The sequence below is a fragment of the Ammospiza caudacuta genome, chromosome 12 (assembly GCF_027887145.1).
Source record: "Ammospiza caudacuta isolate bAmmCau1 chromosome 12, bAmmCau1.pri, whole genome shotgun sequence".
Taxonomy (NCBI): Eukaryota; Metazoa; Chordata; class Aves; order Passeriformes; family Passerellidae; genus Ammospiza; species Ammospiza caudacuta.
This window is the reverse complement of record NC_080604.1, coordinates 5,086,949-5,108,716: the sequence shown is the minus strand read 5'-3', so window position 1 is coordinate 5,108,716 and position 21,768 is coordinate 5,086,949. Positions and strand designations below refer to the sequence as shown.

The 21,768-nt window shown below is 43.2% G+C and overlaps 1 protein-coding gene across 1 annotated transcript in view; it reads left to right on the top strand.

Annotated features, from left to right (window-relative positions):
• The first annotated feature begins 696 nt into the window (after positions 1–696).
• ATP2B2 (ATPase plasma membrane Ca2+ transporting 2) overlaps positions 697–21,768 on the top strand; it is a 403,728-nt gene continuing 382,656 nt past the window's right edge. The window contains exon 1 of the mRNA XM_058813217.1: positions 697–792. The gene's annotated coding sequence lies outside the window, so the exon portion shown is untranslated. The remainder of the gene's footprint in view (positions 793–21,768) is intronic.

Here is a 21,768-nt window from a genome sequence, read left to right as displayed (position 1 = left end):
CAAGAGAACTGTTATGAAATCTAACTTAAGCCCATGTGTAAAACCAGAACGTGTTGGTTAAATACCCGGCATTAACTCCTCTGGGAGCATTTCAAAGATGCCACCCTCTTTGCAAACAGAACTAGTATCTTCAAATCTAAGTCACAGGGTGGGGTTTTATTACTAATTTTCTAAATCTGGAGTGCTGATGCTCAGTCTGTGCAATGCACATCACCCGTACATCACAATCCCATTTTTTGTACTTCCCCAGGTGCTGTGTCCCAGGGCGGCACTCTCCATCTCAGAATCCGCGCCAGGCTTTCCCCTTCAGATTTTTACAGAATTCTGTCAGAAAACCGCCGCGTGTTGAGCAAAAATAAAAGCGAGAGGAAGGTGCTGGTGTCAAACGCTGGGTGCTGAACAGACGCGGGGCGCCCCAGAGCCGCGCTCACCTGCGCGCATCCCCCGAGCCCGCGCGGCGGCCGCGCACCTGCGGAGCCCTGAGGGAGCTCTGAGGAGCCCTGCGGAGCGGAGCGGGGCGCGGCGCAGCCTCTCCCCGCTGAGGGGAGCCCCAGCCCCGCCGGGGGAGGCTCGGCTCGGCTCCGGCACCTCGCGGGGTGGGGAGAGCGGCGCTGCCCGCCCCCCCCGGGGCTTCCCCGCTAAGTGTGACGGAGCCGCCGCCTCCCGGCGCAGCGCAGCGGCCCCGGCGCAGGAGGAGGCGCCGTGCGCGGCCCGAGTCCCCGGGCGCTGCCGCCGGTGAGGGGACAGCGCCGGCCCCGCGCTCCCGGCGGCTCGCTCCGCTCGCCGACCCAGGTAGGAGCGGCAGCGGCGCCCCCGGGGCTGCCCCGAGCCGCGGTGACCTTGAGGGGGCGGCGGGAGCGGGGCCGGGGCCGAGCCCATCCCGGCACAGCGGGGCCGGGGTACCGGGATGCGGCCGCAGGATGCGCTCGGGCGGGGATGGAGGCGGCTCGGCGGGGCGGGCGGGTCGGGCAGCGGCTGCGGGAAACCTCTGCTCTCCGTCCGGCCCGAGCCCGGAGGGCTCTCAGGGACGGGAATGGGAGCGGGTCGGGAGGCGGCGGTGGCCGCGCTGTGCCCCGGCCGGGGGCTGGGAGGCGGCCGTGGAGCCCCGCGCTGCCCCCGCCGCTGCTCACAGAAATATGAATTGGAGAGAGTCATAATGAGGTGTTTGCCCGCAGCCCCGCTGCCCGGCGGGCTGATGGAAGGAGAAACCCTCCCGGGAGCGCCCAGCTCCTGCCGCGCCGCTGAGCTCCGCTGCGGCCGCGCTGAGGCTTTTTGGGTTTTTCTTCTTCTTTTCCACGGGGGGATTGAAATGTTTCACAAGCAGTAGTTTCCAAAGCCTGGCAGTACTCCAGCGGAGCGTCTGGAGCGGTGGAAAGCCCGAGGAGAAGGCGGCGGGAGGGAACTTTGCCCGCCCAGGTGCCCGGGATGCGGGCTGGGGTGGCCGCTGCAGCCCCGGCCGCCTCCACCTGGGCATGGATGCCGTCAGGATGTGCTTTCCTACCGCCACCGACAGAATCGGCTCCTCTGCTGAAATCCTGGTGTGGAGACTGTACTGGAAACGTGAAATGAGGGGCACTGTCTCCGTTCTGTACCTTTGAAAGGCCTCCTGTATTGTAGGCGGAGAAAATCTCTTGTTTGCTGAATTAAATTGTGCCAAAGTTTATTTCTTTCTGTGTATTTCTTGCTGACTCTTTTCGCTGGCGGTTTTTTTTTTTTTTTTTCCATCTTACTGTTCAGTTTTATCACATTACACCAACCCGATTCTGTGCTAATACTTTCTTTACTTTCTCTTTAATTAAAGCGTATTTTGTAGTAAAGTGCTATTTGAGAAGCATGGGTACCAAGATAAGGTGCTGGGAAGATAGGCAAGCTGAAAGCAACGTAGAGTAGGGCTTGACTGCTCCCAAATTAAGCTAAAATGTAAGTTTTTAACCGGCGTGAAAGTTGATAGTGCTGTAACTCAACTCCCCAAGAGTAAAAGGGAATCTTTTAAGGAATTCTGAGTGTGGCTGTAGATACTGTGAGCCCTGGTTATGTAAGCAGTGCTTTGAGTGGCTCTGCACACACACACGCTGTCATGTTCTCAGCAGCACTTTGCTTCTGACCCTGTCCCCTCACCTACATGGGACTGATTTTCATGTGCTGACTCAAGCAGCATTCAGCATTTTCATGACTTTTCTGTGGAGAAAAAGTGGTTTGTCTGTGGTATCTCGCTAAGAAAGCAGCTCAGCATTCTCTGCAGTGGCTTCATGGTCTGACGTTAAGCTCAGTTTTCAAAGTGAGCATTGCTCTTCCTAAAGCAAAATAATATGGATTAAATGCTCAGTTTAGTGTCAATATAACATAATCACTTTAACACTTCGTGGAACGAATGCAGGATATTCTGTTACCTTGAATTCCTATTTGATACCATCACCAGCACTGTCCTTTGCCCGCATGCTGTAAATCCAGGACCGCAACCCCTTGATTATCCAGGCTGTTGGGTGTGACATTGATCCAAATGTCTGGCACGTCTCTCTGTCCTGTAGGCACACAGTTTGGGGTGGTTGGGAGTGGGGCTGCGCCCCATCCTCACCCCCAATGAGCTGTAGCTGTGGCTGTGCCCCATCCTCATCCCCAATGGGCACAGCTGTGGCTCTGCCCCATCCTCATCCCCAATGGGCACAGCTGTGGCTCTGCCCCATCCTCATCCCCAATGAGCTGCAGCTGTGGCTGTGCCCCATCCTCACCCCCAATGGGCACAGCTGTGAGCAGCAGGTGAGCAGCATTGAAGGTAACGAGGCAGGGGCACTGCCCAACCAGGGAAGGGAGCAGAGGGCACACAGGTGCAATGCATTAACACGAGGGGATAAAAGGCTGGGCTGAGAACAAGAAGGGCAGTTACTTGCAGCCTTCTGAAGTGGAATGATGTTACTGTGTGTGGGCAGACCCCTGAAGCCTTCTGAAGTGGTGAGCTGTTACTCTGTTTGGGTTGAAACTTTCTGAGTTTTTTTGGAGATACTCTGTGTATTGTGGCCATCTCTGCTGCAACATTATCCCAACCTTATTCTTTAACCATTCAATTGCTTGCTTTCTGATCATGCTAAATATATTTTTAATGTTTTTGCCAAGCTCCATAGGGAGATAATGGGGACATTTGTATTGGTGTCCTGTGGTGCTGTGACCTCCATGGGTTTGGTTTGGAGGAGTGCAGGGAGGAGGCTGGATGGAGAACTATCATAGCCAGTGGGTTGGGGTTGGTTTGGCTTCCCCAAAGAGGTGTTGGGTGTTACTGGAGATGCCTCAGGTCTCCTTTCCTGGCCTTTGTCACTGTTTCAGAAGGCTCTGAGCCTCCTCTATGTCCCATGTCACATACCAGGCACCTCTGACGGTGTTAGCTGCCTTTTTGGAGCTGCCTGAGTCAAACCTGGTGCATTTGTCTGGCTCCTTATCCTTGGTTATCCAACAATAAAGCACCTTAGGTCATTCACCACAAAAACCTTGTGATGTGACTGGGAAGTTGGGCTGGTTGTCTGAATATTGATAACCCTCAAAGTGCTTGGAGTTTATCTGCATCAACAAAACCTGTGTATTCTGGTTATTGTAGGCAGTTTAAAGGGGAGCACATGAATTTAAAAAGGACTTTCTGATACTCAAAACCCTCTAAAACTTGGATTGTAACTTAAGGATAGGTTCAGGACTGCAGATGGGGAAAAGTCATCTGCATTGACCAGAGGAAAAAGCAGAGTAATTGTACAAGAGATAAATGATTGTTTTAGTGGCAATCTGATGGGAGATGATAGCAAAGGAGATAATTGGGAACAGAATGAATGTTTACATTTAAACAAAATTGTGTGGCTGCTGAAATCTTTTGAAACAAATGTCTGAACAAAGCTCAAACTTCTGGTGATGCTTATCCTTGGAATGTGTGTGTCAGGCATAAGAATTCAGTTTCCAAACAGCTTTACATTTAATGTACACTGTGCAGTAAATGGTTGCAATTTGCAAAGTTCAGAGTGGAACTTAAACTGTCCTTGGAAAGAAAAAGTTTGTAAAAAGTAAGTTAAATAAAAATTTTATGAATAGAAGTGGCAAATGCAAGAGGACAAGTAGTTTTAATTATCTGAGAAGAAAAATATAAGATATTTGAGAAAGGAAAAGTGAGAATGAACAAGAAAGATTTGTGTGTAACGGGACGGCAGAGGTGACAGCAATGAGTGTCACAATTGCTAAGATCCAGCTTGGTCTCAGTATACTCGTGCTACAAAATTTTTGGTTAAATCAGAATGACTTATTTATTGCTAAAGCCTACTCTGAAAAAAAATGTTTATAAATGGACTTATTTAGCAGTGAAATATTTCAGATTTCCATTTTATGGGTGTGACCAATTTTTCACATCTATGTTATCTGAGGCAGCATTTCCTAAGGGGTGTGTGACTCCCATATTGCTGATGGCCCCAGATCCAGCAGCATGGGCTTGTATCCAAGGGTCATCATGTAAAAGGCTGTTTTTTCACCTCTTTTGGAAGTTACGCTCAGAATCCTTGACTCTTTTGTAACATCTAAATAAAACAACTGGTGTGCTGCAGGGGCGCCCTCCACACACTGGAATGTAAACCAAAAAAGCTTTAAATATTTCTGGGAGGCAGAGGTTGCTACAGCTTTAATTAGTGCAATAGGAGGTGTGTTTGGAGAGTTCATTGAACACCTTTAGCTGTGCAGAAAAGGCATTTCTGAAGAGCCTGCTCAGGTTAATGCCCTCGGTGCCTGCAGAGCAATTCTCCTGTGAATGCTCATTTATCTGCTCCCAGCCTCTCTCTCCCCTGACCCAAAGCCTTGCACTGCTGGGTTTTACAGTCCCTCCATCACTCCTGCTCCCATTCACACCCCCAGAACTGCTTGAGGCTGCCCCGTTTGGGGTGCCAAAGGCTTGGGAAGGCAAGGTTGGGGTGCCATGAGGGAGCAGCGGCAGTGGGGCTGTGTGTGGGGTTGCCCAGTTGCCATAATACAGGGACCTCTGTTTATTCCCTGGGTGGTGGAATGCCTTTAAAAGGTCTCAGCAGGGAGGGTGTTCAGAGCCAGACCTGCCTGATTTCATTGGTGCTCTGAGGTGTTTCTGCTGTGGGATTGTGTAAACACAGAAACTGGCACAGGGGCTTGCATGTTCATCAAGGAGTGATGCTAATTGTTGAAGGGATGGGGTTTGGAGCTGCAAGGCTGAATCACATTTTCCCCTCACACTCCAGCAGAGTGACCTTGGATGCACATTTCAAATTTTGAAAACCTTGTGTGTGTTGTGAAGCCAAAATAATGCAGCTGTCTCTGTTCAGAGTTTCTATCTCAAAGATTGATAAATCATTAATTCCACAGTGTTTGGGGAATTGCCTTTAGCCTGACTTATTTATTAAAAAGGCTCAAATAGCTTGTATTGAACTTATGAAAATTATACCTTCTCTAAAATCATCCATCAGGGATGAAGATTGCTCCAAGACATTGCAGCTGCTGCTGCCCACTCCAGCTGCATCTCTTCATGGAATCCTTTAGGATTCAGGAGTTTACTGGTGAACAGGATTTCTCCTGATGCTTTATCAGTGATCCTCATGCCCAGCACATTCCTTTTGTTATCTCATGACGAGCAGAAGATTCCAAACCCCTGGATAGCTTTCCTGTGCAGAAAGAGTCACCTTGAAAGCATTTGCTGATCCTGTGGATTCTGTCCTGCTTATTGAACAGCCATTCTTCATTAGGGGCAGTAATTCCCACTGATGGGAAATCTTCCATCCTGGAAGGTGTGATTGCGTTCAGAACAGCTGAAAATACAGACAAAACATGGCAATATTTTAGATGATCCAGCATTCCATTTTTTGTGACTCGGGTAATTTGTTAATATTTTAAAGTTTTTTGTACTGCTGTTGTTATTTAAAGAGGTTAATACTGTGTAAGAGGATTGAAATAATAGGAATTGTGTTTTCAGGGAATGTTCTCTGTAACCCATACTGGAAACTCCCAATAGGTTGATGATGGGTTCCTAGAAATTATCCCAATCGGCATTCCAGAATATTTTTAAGCAGAAGTATGAATGAGGAGATTTATGATAATCAAGATATGCTATCATCAGGTTTTTTTTGCAATTGCTGAAGCTTAAAGTAATTAGCAGAAAAATTAAGAATTACGTTTTTTGTCATCTGATGAAAAGGATATGTGCATTTTTAGGTGCTGGCCTGCAGTTACAGGAAAAGCACAATGGAAGTTTTGAGAAGAAATTTCATTATTTAAAGCTAATTGATGATGTTATTAAGTTTATTTACAACTTCATTGAATTTGTGGCCTTAGGTTCAAATGCAGTGTTAATGCTTTACTTTAGTCTACAAAATCTTCATGCTCACCAGCATTTTTCTCATGTGTGAAGTATTTTACAAGCCTTAAATCAGTTTATGTGAAGTAAAAATAGAAGACTGGCCTGAGTTTTAGCCTATAAACAGTAGAAAATAATTACATGAAGACGAAATGTTAAAATTCTACCTGGAAAAGATCTATTCCACATCATTGGGTTTTTCTTAATTATAGGAGGTGTCCAAAAGCCCAGACAAGAGCTAGGCCCATTTTAAAGTTAAGCTTGAAAATGTCACAAGAATCAATCTGGAAGATGTAGAATGATTCTTCTAGAAAGGTTAAATACTCTGAAAAATTAATGTGTTATCTACAGCAGCCCTGGTAGTTCTGTGTCAAGTGCTAGAGGATTGGAGAGCAGCAGGAACAGGGAAATGCCATTATGGGCTGTGAAGGCTGGTGTTAATGGGTGTGTTCCCTGCAAAGATACACCATTACACTGCTTTTTGTGTCACCCAGCGCTGCTCCCCTCATATTTCCCCTTGGCACTGCTGACATTTATTGCTCCCCAGCTACATAGGATGACAAGACAGAGTTACATTTACTGTGAATTTTCTTGTGATTTTTTTTTTACCACTCATGTTCTGCAAGTTTCTGGACAGTGGAGAAGAATGGAAAGGTTACTGTGTGAGTGGCAGCCCTGTTAGACATCCTGGCACGAAATATGGCATTTTTAAAAACACCATTATACTGTTTTTTACTTATAGTCACCTGTGGCTTTTAGAACCCTTCCAACAGAACTCAGCTGATTTGTGTTTAGTGTTTTTCTTGATGTTAAGATTTGCACTTGTTCTGCTTGCACTTCACTTTTCAACAAGTCCTTCAATGCTTCAAGTTTGAATTTCATTCTAGTTTGAATTTTGATCTTGTTTTCTTGTGGTTGGAGATGATATGAACCCTACCTGTTTCCTTCACAAACGTTTTTCTCTCCTAGCATTTTTTAATGTATGCACTGAGTTGTGAGATGAATTCCATTGGCAGTGAGTTTTAGCAATCACTTTTAATTTGGGTGGTTGTTTGGTTTTTGATTATTTTTTTTTTAAGAAACCACACCCACTAAACTGCAATTTCCTATCAGTCCTTGCACCCCATGAAAATACCATGTTGGCCAGTTACAGAAAGCCTTACTGCAGCCAGTCTGGTACTGGGGTTTCCCTCTGTAGTAGCCCAGTCACCTTATCAAAAAGGAAATGTCATTGCTTTGATGTTCTGATTATTTTCAGGCGCTTAATCCTTGAGGTACCTCCATGGTGATTTAACTTGTTCCAGTGTCCTCTGTGGTGTAAAAGGGAGGTGGTTGAGTTTGCAGTTTCTTCAGTTTAGCTTTGCTTCTCCTTTTGGAGCTGCACACTTGGAGTTTTTGCCTCTGCACTGTCCTTTGGGAGCTCTGCCCTCCCCCTGTGCATTATTGAATATAATAGCTAATGTTTGGGGATGGCTTTGGGTAATTCCTTAAGTACTCTGGGGTGAACTTCATCATTCTCTAGCAGACTGAGTGTGTCTGGCTGCTTTTGATACTTTTTAGCCTATTCTTTCTTCAGGCCTCTGGTCCTGTCTTCCCCGTGAAAATCACTTTAGAAACATTTTTGCTTTTCATTATCCTTTAGAAGGAAACATAAAAGAATATGAAGGAAGTACTGAATGCTTCAGCTTTCTCTTTGCCATCTGTTATTTTCTCTCCTTTCCCATTAAATACTAGAGCCTCTGCTTATTCTTTTCTCCCACTTACTTCTGTTGTATTTATAGATCCTTTTCCTGTTGCCTTTTTATGTCCCTCATTAGTTGTTGATCCTTTTGTGTGTTGGCTCATCTGGATCAGAACTGAGCAGTTTGTGCCATTCTAATTCTTGTTCTTTGTTGAATGTTCTTGTTTCACCTTTTGTACAATCTCTTCTGCAAGTCAAAGCCTTTGAAGGTTCTGGGTGTAACAGCCTCTCCCAGTGTTTCCTATATTCCCCCTGCACTATATTATACACTTTTCATTGGTCATTGTCAGTTTTCCTGAATTCCTTGATCCTCCCTTTAAGAGATGTCACAAATCATTTGACTGAGTTTGCTGAAGTTGCTGCCCTGAATTCCACTTCTTTCTTGTGCTTCCTTTCAGTGTGTCACTGGTCAGTTCTCTTTGCTTGTGATGATGCTCACTTGAAATGTATTGCTGCCCTTAAGATCCCAGCCAATGCTTTCCCTTAAATCAGAATAAAATGCAGCTGCAGCCTTAGCAGCACTTCCATGCTCAGCCCTTTATCTTGTTAGCACAGCTCCAACTTGGTGATATCGTGGGTTTCCTCCTCAAGGAAAGACTGAAAAAATGCAGGTGTGTGAGGGCTGTGGCGTGGGATGGGAGTACAAATTGTGTGTGTTACCTGCTTTGTTAGGGGACATTTGTGCCTCCGTACTATTTACTTGTCCTCGTGGGCTGTTGTTTCAGATTTAACATTCAGCTGTTACAGAGTGCACATAACCTGCCTGCTTCAAGGGTTAATTAATCACTACTTGTAAAGCTGCTGGGAATTTTGGATAGAAAATGCTGCTGTAAGCACAAAGCTCTGGTTGTATGTGTAAGATATTTGTAGTGTTATTCAATAAGAGCATTAAAGCCATTTACTTATGTATAAGTGAAGTGTGATGTGTTCTACACATACACAACCAAGTCTATTCTGTACATCAAAATATCAGGTTTTTTGCTGCTGTTCTTGAGGACACCTTTCTGAGAACCTTTGCATTTCAAGTAGGAGAACCTGCCTAGAATCAAATGCCCTGTAGCTAAAATTTCATCCAGTCCTAGGGAGAGAATGTCTAGACTTAGTACCAAGGGCTGTGTTCTTGTCAAGTAACATTTATGGCCTGATTGTCAAATAAGTTATTGATAATGCAGTGGGAAGGCTTAATACATTAAGGGCAGGATTTTTAAAAAGACGAGAAATGGAAGCCAAATGGAATTTTAAGTCTTGTTGGCTTGTCAATGGGATTTGTGCATCCCTCAGTTGGATGTTTTTGAAAATAATGCTGCAAATTGGTGACTAATAGAGATCTTTCCATGATAATGGCTTACAAGTTACCATTAATAATTCAGCTGGAGGTTATTGCAGTTGGGCTCAGTACCTCCTGAAAATGGTGAAAAGCTTCTCTCTGTGATTTTAGTGGCTTTGGGTTATTGGGCACTCTGATGAAATAATGTGCTTTTGAGGGATGATTTTGCCCCTTTCAATGCATCTTGGCAGTCAGAACGGAAAGTCACGAATTACAGGAGAAATGGATGCTGGAGCCTCCTTTAGTGCTGTTCACATGCCAATATTTTAAGGGATGTGTAAGATCCTGTCCCCCTGAGCTCGGGAGGAGTCAGGCAGAGCGAGTTCCTCAGTGGAAGATTTCCACAGGCAGAGCTTGGCAGTGGATTTCCTTGGGAAGTGGCTGTTCCTGCTGTGCGGCACAAGTTCTGCATCCCACAGCCCTGTAATCTCTGCTCTCCCTGTAATCTCAACCCTCCCTGCATCCCCCTCCTCTTCCTGCATCCATCCCTTCCCGTCCCATCCTCGCAGCCTCATCCCATCTCCCTGCATTCCCACATTCCCCCCATCCCATCTTGTCCCATCTCCCTGCATTCCCCCCATCCCATCTCGTCCCATTCCCTCATTTCCCGCATTCCCCCCATCCCATTCCCTCATTCCCCGCATTTCCCCTATCCCGTCCCATCTCCCCGCATTCCCGCATTCCCCATCCCGTTCCCGCAGCCCCTCCCCGGCACAGCCGCAGCCGCCGCTGGCTCGCACCGCTCCTTCTCCATCCTTCCCCGTCTGCCTCTCCTCTGTCCCTCCGTTCTCCACACAATCGGCACGGATCCTTTCCCTGTTATCCATTTCCATTCCTCACCCTCCGTTCCCGGCTGCGCTAAACCAGGGCTGCCGGCTGACCCCGCCGCTTTTCTCCAGCCGGGTTTTCAGGGATCCCAGGAGCACAGCTTTGGGTTATCTGTGTGTAAATACTGAGAACCTGTGTGTGTTTTTATGGGGAACATAAGATCTGTAAAACGACAACATATATATATACATTTATACAAAATTTTATATAAACACTATATATATAGTGTTTTTAAAAAAGCAGATGGAGTATTGTGAGATTTCTGAGATGTGGATTTTTTGTCTTTATACCAATATCTGTGAAAAGACATTAATTAATCAAAATGAGGATTGGTGTAAACACGTTCATTAACACTGAAAGATGAGCTGATAGGTCCGGATGCCTCTGCAGTGGAGAAATTTATTTTTCCAAGTGAAAGCACAGAGGTGCTGGCGTTGCACTGGAGTCATTGGGAAGTGTTTCAGTGTTTTCACTCGGTGCTGCTCGCAGTCTGCCTCTGCAGCAGCACGGGCTGCTCAGCACTGATGGCTTCTCAAGCTCAGTGAAATCCTGCCTCAGACCTGACTCTGCCCGAATTTCTCTGTGGAACAGAGGATTGCACAGCAAAGGACACTTCGGGAAGTTGGAATGAACATTTCTGGGTGCACACATCAGTGTTTGGTTCCTCTGTGGGTGTTTCAGTCCTGGAGTGGGGTGGGATTTTTCATCCTGTTATTCCATACAACTTCTGGCTTCATGGCTTTGCTACCATTCAGCCTAACTTTGTTTTCTTTTTTGGCATATTTCTGTGTAAATATGATGGAAAAAAATATGTAATTGTGGAGGAGCTTATAATACCCATTCTGATTTGAAACCTGTGACTTCTGGAAGGAGATTGCAGCCCTAAAAGGTTTGCTGGGGGGGGGGGCATAGAGCAGGAAAAGCCATAGGATGGCTTTAAGTGTGGAACAATAAAACCGGAACAAAAAGCTCACTATAAATAGCAGCCTGGTCCCAGCTCAGTGAAGTACTTAAGCACATGCCTAAATCCCTCCTTGTTCAACAAAGCACTTACATGTGCACTTGAGTTCTGCTGGAATCAAGCAGTGGACATCAGGCCGGAGCGCTGGGTGGGATTTGGGGCTGTGGGGGCACACAGACCCAGAGAAGGGTGGCTTTTTATAGGGCATTTCTGACCCCAGAGAAGGATGCTTTCCCCCACAGCCCCTGGTGTGCTGGGAGCCTTTGTGGGTCAGTGCTTTATAGGGAATTCCTGACACCGTATACTGACCAATTAACTTGGAGAATGAAAGTGTTGCAGAGCAATTGTGTTCTGATATTCCAACAATTGTGTTCTTGTGTTGTTTGCCAGTTGATCAGAGTTAATGACAACTGCTGCTTTTGTGATAGTAGGACCTGTATGATCCACTGAAGTGAATTTCCATTTTCTTTGCACAACCGGTGCAGTGAGGATTTTCCTCCTGACATCAGAAGCAGCTGCACTCAGGAGTTCAGAACTGGGTTTCTCCATCCAGGTATCCCAGTTAGCACTCACAAGGAGTCTGCAGGTACTTCTAAAAACCATTTGTATCTCAGTTTTAAAGTTACCTTCACAAGATCTCTTACAAAGGCCTAATTTCACAAAACACACCATCTCTTTTCTTATAAGGAAATCCAGTTTACCATTTCAGTATTGCCCACTATTCTACAGGGATCCTGACTATTGACAGCTATTTTTAGTCATCTTATCTCTGGAAACGCTCCACATAAATTCCACAGTGGTTGTTGTGGCTGGCTGGATCCATCAAAAAGTGAGAATTAAAAACTGTATCTCAATCATGTGAAAATAATGAAAATACAATATATCCTGTTTTTTTAACAGCATGGACATTTACAGCGAAACAGACAATTTTTTTTTCCATTTGTAGGAATAAGAAGGTTCTAAAACTTAGATTTCCACTGAGATGGAAGCTTCAGTGTGTCAGTCCCTCATCAGGGATTCTGAGGTGCAGATTGGCTTTTGAGAAAAAACCTGCCCTGAGTCCCTGCTCTGACTGACAGTGCAGCTTTCACATCTCAGATCACTCCAAGTTAATCAGCCCAAGATTCCCCAAATGAATTTCAGAATATTGGTTATCTTTCACCTTCGCACCTGGGATAATTCTTAAAAATTTTCTTTCCAGTGGAAATCTGGTTGAACTAATGAGTGGTTGGACTTTTGATAAAGCAAAGGTTTGACTAAAAAATGTTTTGATAAAATAGAGCTACCACAATGATTTAGTGGAGATATATATATATATATATATATATATATATATATATATATATATATATATATATACACACACACACATATCTGTCAAATGGACCTGGAAGACCACTTGCAAAAATATTCTTGGAAGAATTGTGGCTGTTTAAAAAGAAGTCTGTAGAGCCCAAGTCATACCTGGTGCTGATTGTTACTCACGGTGCGAGGGCTTTGTTTGCTTCACTGTTTCTCTGTTGAGCAAATCTGTGTACCTGTTTTGTGGGGGTTCTCTAAATCTCCACCAGGAAAAGCACACCGTAAGAATGGTTAATTCAAATGTTATATGTTTGAGCTGATTAAAGAAATTCTAATCTGGATCCTTATGTAGGAAGTTATAAAAGGCTTTCATAATTTAAACCAGATCAAGTCTATAAAGTCATAATAAGCTCATGTAAATCTCCCCAGTGTAATAGTTGAAAATTTTTCAATTCTATAATTAAAAACACCCCTCTGTAAATATTTGAGTTGAAAGTCCCTGGTTGCTTTGCGTTCTGTTTGATTAGGGCAGGTTGAGGAAGGGCCATTTTGGGCTGGTACAAACCCCATCAGTGCCAGGATGGGCTCTGGCTCCATGGGCTGCCCTTGGCACTTTGAATTACACAAAATGGGCTTTATCCCTGTGAGCTTCAAACGGGGTGAGTGGCACTCTCTGTACCAGGGATGAAAATGTCTGTTAGAAACGGGATCAAAACACCCAAATCAGGCTGCAGAATGACACACAACTTCTGTTAAAATTAATGCACTTTCACTATGAGATGTAATTAAGCAGGTTGGTGGACAAGAAGCTAATGAGCTGATCTTGGTGAAATATGCAGAGAGAGTAACTTCCATCCAAGTAGGATATTGCCAGGGAAATGACAGATTAGAATGGAAATAAACTGATGAAGTGTTTGATGGTCTGATGTTGAAATGTGCATGCAATGAAGCAAAGGAGTTCTGCAAAGTATAATTCTGTCAGGCTTCCTCTTTGCTGAAAAGAACTGCAGCATTTTTAATTAAATGTTCTGGAGCTGTTTTGTTAAAGCTTCATGGCAAATAAATTCTTTCATTGTTTGGTCAATGGTGGGGCCAGAGGCCTTCAAGTCTTGCCTCCAGGAGAAGGGAAAATATTTTAAGCTGTATATAAAGGACCATAACTAATTTTCAATACAAAAAAAAGTTCATAATTTTTATCAAGAAAAATTATCCAAGAAATGGAATTGCCTTCTGTTCCTTTTAAGGAAAAACCCCATTTTTCAAAGACAGAATTTTTTATATATTAGGTAGTATTGTGAACAAAGCTGAACAAAATGGTCATGCTAATTTAGTTAACAAAAATATTTAATAAAGGAAAAAGCATTGGGGAAACATGATCAGTCATTAATTCCTTTGCAGTGCCTTATGTGCATTTTTTTCTGCAGAAAGCTTTCAGCTGACTTTAACCTAAGCAAGGCTTCATCACCTGGATCCATCCTCCAGCTCCTGGGGAAATTGGAATCCAATTGCATTGTGCAGCAGATTAGGGGTGGGTTCAGTGATCAGCTTGCAGGGCAGTGCTGAGCTGGGGCTTGGCTCTGAGTGCTCCTCTGCCCCAAATCCAGGGCTGTGGCTTCTCCCTCCATCCTTCCCTTCTGTCCCAGACAAACCTACAAGGGAATCTGGAAATGCACACCCAGGGCTGAGCATGGCAACAGCGGGCAAAGAGTTCTGAGAGAGGAAAAATGGTTCTGTCAGCTCAGAGCAATTTATGTGCTCATTCCCAATTCCTCTTGAGCGTGGAAGGCAGGTTTCCTCTGGCCACACTCACGGCTCCTGTGTGCCTGTGTCGTGCTTTGGGGTTTAGGATGGACGGCAGCTGTTTGTACTCATTTTCTCATCCTCACCCAGCAGCTTTGTAGATGTTGAAGGTGCAGTGACGATGCTCAAAATAGCTTTGGTCTGAAAAACTCAGTGTATTTTCAAGTTGTTTTCATTCTCTCTCTCTCTCTCTTTAATATATTTTTTTCTGTTCTGTTATCCAAGATGCTCTTTTAGCACCACCAGGGATGGTAGGAATTGAAGTTCTTCACAGATTAGTCCAGCTGTGGAAATCTTTGCTGGATTCATAGAAATAACACAACACTGTTGTTGTTAAATAACAGGCCCATATAAATAACATTTGTTATAAATAACTATTCATATAAAACCTTCATATATCTAAATAACTATTAATATAAATAACATTTGTCATAAATAACTATTCATATAAAACATTCATATATCTAAATAGCTATTCATATAAATAACATTTGTTATAATGATCTCATACAAATATTCATATAAATAAGGTCAAAACTTATATTTAAATCCATTATACATTAAATATATGCTTCCTAAGATGCTTATTAATATGCACAATAATGTCTTGGCTTTCTGAGGGCAGATAAGTTTTTGTGTGTGTTGAAACAGGAACTACAAGGAAGTTCTGTGAAGCACTTCCTATCTATAAATACTTGTGAAACCCTGTCCAGCTATAAATAGGAAGGCAGGCTGGAGATGTGATCTTAGGAGACGCCAGATTCAGTGGGGATGGTGCTGGGGCTCTGGAGCCAATGAGGCACCAAAGAGATGCTTTTTATAGATGGGTATTTGGCCCTGATGACACACACAGATTACTAAATTGATTAATTTTCTGTTTCTGGCACAAGATTTTTGTCTGCATCATCTCCATCATATGTGATGTTTTCCTGTAAGTTGTAGTTCCTGGAGTCAGATAATACTGCAAAAAACATATTTTTATTTTTTTAAATTTAACTTTCCTTTTAAAAAATCCTTTGTAATTGTGTAGAAAAATGTTTTGAAATGCCTCAGATGTTGACTTAAAAAGAAACAAACCATAATTTTTTCCTCCTTCTTCCTCATTTTTATAAGGAATGATCAGATTAGGAATTTTTTAAAATTTCTTGGTAATAATGTCTTTACAAGATAATTCTGGGGCTGCTTTGGAAGTCAGTTCTCTGCTACAGTAGTCAGCATTAATACAGATGCATGAAATTCCTAGAGTGTATCATTGCCCTTTTAGTGTTCAATTGAGAGTGAAAAATAGCATTTAAACTCACCGGGGCAGGAAGTGCAGGAAGGTGGAGTATCCAGTTGCCAGCAGGTTTGCAGACACAGAATCTGTGTCAAATAATAAACTTGACAAAAGTAGCTGAAAATGAAAAATCTGCACATGGAGTTGAATCCTTGGTGTGCTCTGTGGTGCTGTTGTACTAGAGCAGATTACAGAAATCAAGTAGGAGCATTCAGAATTTTCCTGTATTTAAAAAGAAAAAAAGAGAGCTCTTTTCTATAGAAATTAAATCCCAAGTTCTGTTAGATAATCTCAAACTTAGTATTGAAGCCCCATGAATAAACCATTCTTATCAGCTGTATTACAGGGAATTTCAGTGGGATTATGGTGAGCAGAAACTGGAGCTGGAATAAATCCTCCGAACAGTAACTCTTAAACTTTCAGAGGATTCACCTTTTAAAAATAACATTTTCTATATGCAAAATGCCTTTTAGGGAGCAATAAGGGTATAAATTAGATAGATACTATAGGGACTATGTTCTGGGCAGCCTGGAGGGTGGCAGATCCCAGCTGAGCTGGTTTTCCAGCACAGCCTGGATGATTTCTGTGTGGGCTTGTGCCACAAACACCACAAGGATCCCTGCAGAGGATCAGTGCATGGGGGTCTTTGCACTGGGAGAAGTTTCAGCTCTGATGTGTGAGGTGGATGAAGGAATAAGAAATGAATTGTGCTCCTTCAGAGGAGTGTGCAGGGAAATCCTCGAGCCTGCAGTTCCTCCCAGGTGAGGGATGAGTATCCCTCAGCATCCAGCTTCACTGCCCCTGACCTGCAGCACTGGAAACTGGGAAAAAAAAATCAGGATTTGGAAAGCTGGGATTGAACAGGAGCTGAGTATTTACCTGAGGCAGCCAGGGCAAGTGAGGGAGATGCCCCGACCAAGAGAAAATTGGTGATGTAAGATGGGTGGAAAATGTTCTTTGTTTTTGTTGTTTTTTTTTTTTTAAATCTCAACTCAGATAGAAGATAGCCCAATTACTCCAATAACTGGATGAAAAGAAAAATAAGGTCATAGATGTTGAGAATTGTTTGAAAATATCTTTATGGAATTGTTGACATGAGTGAATTCTGAGGAAGAGGCAGCTGATGAGGCAAAGCCTTCTCTGGCCATCATGCCTAAAACTCCACAAAAATCCCTCACAGAAGCAGAGGGGAGTGGCAGAGGTTTATCTGCAGCTGTTTTTGGGCTGGGTTTTCTTTTTCCTGTGTAACTGAAGATGGGCAACTGCTTCAGAGACCTTTGTGGGGAGAATGACAAACAGAGCTGAAATGTGTGCATTGCAGTTTCTCTTCTGTCTGTGTGTCCAGACCTGCTCCAGGTATGGTTTTCCATTTCTTCAGTGCTCTGGGGACTGCAGGCAAAATGCAGATAAAGGCACATTCCTGAGTGCCTTTGAACTGGGTGGGCATGCTTGATGTCTCCTCACTGTTCATGTGCTTTGGTGTTTCTGATAAATCAGTGCTTTTCATCAGAAAAGCAGAAGTGTTTTTCTAATCTGGTAGTTTATAAAGTCATCAGAAGGTCTGCAGCATCAATTAACAATCTACTGCCATGTTCTTGCGTTAGAGAAATGAAAAGTAATAGGAATAAATGTTATCTTTGACAATTAATTAGTATATAAAGTATAAAATGGACAAAATATTTACCTGAAAATAAGCACTGTTACCAAGAACATTGATATTGTCAGGCAGAGACATTAGTAGTGTGTGTCAAAATAACATCTTAATTACAAATGGCTTTTAGGGAACTTCAGTGTGTTGTTCTCCTTTTGCCCACCCTCCTGATGATGAGATCTTCTGTAGTTCCCACAAAGAAGCAGAGAAGAAAACAATTATTCAACAGCAGTAGGGTGGGAACATGGCAATCAGGGCTGAATGCAATTCCAAGCTATTGAATATATAACCAGAATTTTCATACATCTTATCTCTCATGGTGACCTGATCTGAGTCTGTATGATGGACAGCCTGTTTCTCCCTCCTTAACAGTTCTTGCAAAAATAAACTCCTTTCAATTTCTGCTGTTTAGAGTGCATTAAGTACCTTTACTTTTCAGTGTAGTTCCTCTTTATGTAGCTGTTTTGCAAGATGAGCTATAAACATTTATAAAATGTAATTATAGAGACGTTTAATTGCTGTATAAATAAATGGGTTTGAAGACAGACACAAGAATTCTCCATGGAGTCACTTATGGTGTGCGTTGACTCTCAAATTGATTTTCTGGGTAGGAGCAACTGGCTCAGAAGTGCAACCAGTCCCAGCACAGCAAAGCTTTAGGGGTTGCTGTAAATCTGTCAGTGCCTTTTAGCAAAGTTTGTAACCTTACTTTGGTTTAGTGCTGCTCCAGTCCCATTGTTAACCCCACGGCAATAATTCAAAATGTTTCACGGCATCGCGGGCAAATTTAGAAATGCCAAATTTTCAAGGAAATGATGGGAATGAGAAGAGTTATGGCTTGTATGAGCAGAGGGGATAAACCTCTATGGAAGTGTTCAAATGACCCAAAGGCCTTATGAATTACAGCTGCCAAGGCAGGACTGTGCTGTTTGAAGAGTTACCAAGTATTAATTGCAAACTTCTCAACCGTGACAGATTTAGGAGAGCCTAGAACCTGGTGCATTGGGTCTTGCTCTTAGCTGATTTTCCCTGTCTGTTTGATCTGGTTTTCAGAGCTCTTTGATTTGGCCAAGATAAGTGTGTGTGCACAGAAAGACAAAATCATTTAATTACCACTCAGGGTGAGTGGTGGATGTGTACATGCACATAAACACACACATGCTGTCCTCAGTATCCTCTAATTACTACCCAGAGCAAATAATCTTCCTGTTTTCTGTGCCCTGGGGCACAAAAGGAATGTTTTCTTCTTTTGGTTTGTTTTGGGGGCAGTAGGCTAAGTGTTTTTCTGGAAGATGTCATTTCATGTCTGAGCACAGAAACATAGTGGAAGTGACTGTGGAAATTAGCAATACATTACACTTTCTTGGCATTTGAATATTTTGTTTTGTATGAGATTGATTTGTGTGTCTCCCTTGCATCCTGCTAAATGCTTGGCATTTATATATACAGCACCATGATTAAAAATGTTATCTTGCCTAGACACTATAGAAATATTGTGCATATTTATTGTTTGCGTGTGGGCATGCAGACTTTTGTATATGTGTATCTAGATTTCTGTTTTTCTTATCTGTTTTGGGTTTTCACATTTTTGTTTCAAGGCTATTAACAGAAAGACTAAATATAATAATCTCTTATGAAATGCCAAGTTTGGCCCATTCAGTGGGTAAAGGGACCTTGGCCAGTTTACCAGTAAATAGATGTTTAAAGCAGAGAACTAAAAATAAGATTAGAAAGTGATCACTAATGGGCATCCTGTAGGCTGAGCAAGAGACTACAGAGACAAAAATAATATTTCTGTGGTGCCTGAGTACCACTGCAATAAAAATGAGTAATGACTGAGCTGCTTTCTCATCCTTGGAGGGGCCCTTCCCCTGCTGGGCTGGGGGCTCTTTGTGGAACTCCTGCCCTCTGGGGACTGCCCCTGCTCTGGGTAAGCAGGAGACTGCAGGCTCTACAACCTTTTAGCCTTGCTGAAATATTAATTCTCTTCAGCATTCCAGACTATGCACAAAGGAACCAAAGTACAAATGCTAATTGTCGGGGAAGGAGGAGGCTGTGAGAGAAGAGCTCAGAACTTTCTACACCATGCAAACCTACAGCAGTGTTGGTTATTTTCTTGTCCCTTCTTTAGCTGTTTCTTTGGCCCTTTTTTCCTCTGGATTCCTCACTAAGAGCTCAGAGACTGGAACCTTTATATTTTGCCCTTTCACTACTATAACTATTTAAGAATGGCTGTTCTTAATAATGGAAGTCCTTCACCTTAGTTATCCCTGCTGAAGCTTTGGGTTTGAGAAGGTGAATGCTCCCGAGTCCTGGAATTTGGTTTGTCCTGGAATTTGGTTTGTCCTGGAATTTGGTTTGTCCTGGAATTTGGTTTGTCCTGGAATTTGGTTTGTCCTGGAATTTGGGTTTTTCCTGCCAGCACAGGTCCCAGCTACTGACCATGCTCCTGTGCTCTCTATGGGCCCCTGCAGGATGTCAGTGGATGATTTTACCCAGCTGTGAGGAGCAGACTTGCACTCCACACTGGACTGAAATCCCTGTGAATTATCCCTCAGATAAAGTTGGTAAATTTGTCTGCTTTCATATTCGTAGTGATTGAAACAAAAATTTTGAAAGAAACAAAACCAGAATTGAACTGAAATGACAATTACAGGGTTGTTGGCAAAATGCTGCATAAGGATTTGCTTTTCAGCTTAAAATATTTACCAGCTCAATTAAAATGAAATGTTTTCCAGCTTCCTTGATTTTAGGTGAATTTTGAAATGAAAACACGGTAAAAGATTTTAACATAAAATATTAAATTGTCAAAAAAGAAGCATTTTGCTTGGATTTCAAAGTGAGATCTTTTACATTCTGAAACTTTTGCTTTCACATTTTTTCCAGCTTAGCCTCTTGCTCAAATACAACTTAAAGGGGAAATTGGTTCTAGCCATGACCTCTCTCCCCTGCTCCTGCTCTCCCCAAGACAACCCTGTTTTTTCCTGCTGGCTGTGTTATCACTGATCCCCCTGACTTGTGCAAAACGTTCCTGTGCTAAGTGGATGCCATTTGGGGAGTGACTTGCTCTCTGCTGAGGTTTTCAGTCGTCTGCAGCTGGACTTCTTAAGACAGCTCAGCCCATTTGCTTCCAGCAGGCTGCTAGATAAGTGATATGGACAGCCCCTGCCCTAAGTAGTGAAAGAAGGAAAATCGAAGATGTCTGTATCTGCTTGTTCATATTCTAATTCTCTAAATGGATTAAAAGTCTAAAGAGTGTATTATTTTTAGGTTCATCAAGCAAAGCACACATCCATAATTCAGATTAGAGCAGACCTGTGCTCTGTGGCAGGGGCTTTAATCTGAAATAAGTGCAGCTATTTCTTCATGCAGGACATTTCCCACCAGCTGTTATTGCAGTAGCTGTATGTGCTATTTATGATGTGTATAGGACAAGCAACATATGTGCTTTTATCTGATAAATAGTCTAAAAGCTTTGTTTGTTTGCTTTACAGTAGTTAGAAATTCTGCTGTTGCAGACTTGGATTAAAATTGCTTAATTTTGGAAGAAATACTTAATGAAAAGTGGCTGGAATTAAATTTCAGGTGGTAGAGGATGGGGAGAGGTGCATGTACAGAGCTTCAGGCTCCTCTTGTGCACCAGTGACCACAGTGCTTGGTGGCATTTCTGTCATTTGCTCTGGAGACTTCTATGTTAATGCTCATCTGTTAATTTTAATCATCATTCCTGGTTTTAAATGCAAAATCTTCCTGCTTTGATCTCCAGACTCTCCCACAGCCCTGCCTAGCATTGCTCTTGAGCAGGCTTTTCACAGGCCAGATACGATTTGTCAAAAAATCAAGAGAAAATGTCTGCCCACAAGTTTCTCGTTTGCATATTCATCTGGGCATATTCCTGGCTCAGCCTGGGCTTCTCGTTCTTTTCCTTTCATTAAAATCTTCTGCTGTGCAATGAGCTCATCACAGCACTTCTCCTCTCCCTGTTCCTTCTGGGGAAGAATTGCCTGTGTAAATCACTGAAATGGCATCACTGATTGCCACAGTCTTGTAATGTAGCTGCAACTCTAAGAATGATTCATCCTTGGATCTGCTCAAGGTCTCCAAATATGAAAGAAAGGAGAAATAGTTTGAATTATATAGAGAAAGTTCTGCTGGGAATTCTCCACACCCCTTGGAGCCCCCTGACTAACTCCTGCAGGTGATCAATATTGTCTATCAGGGTTCTTTTACCCAGCCTTCCAATTAACTTTGCCTCCCAGTGATACATGGGAGAAATGAGACCAGAGTTTTGCTGGTACCTGCAGACTCTGCAGGTATGTTTTACACCGAGATCCAAAAGGAAAAGGATTTTTATTTTTTCATATTTGAACTATCACAAGAAAGGCAAAGGATAAATTACTTTTCTAGAAGACCGAATTAGAATTGACTTCAGGAAATATTTCCCAGACACCTCTAGGCCTGACAGAGAGGAGGAATGACTGCCAGCTCTATCAGATAACCCAGAAAATGCCATGGCAAAGTGCTGCTGCCATTGCCTCTGTGTTGGAA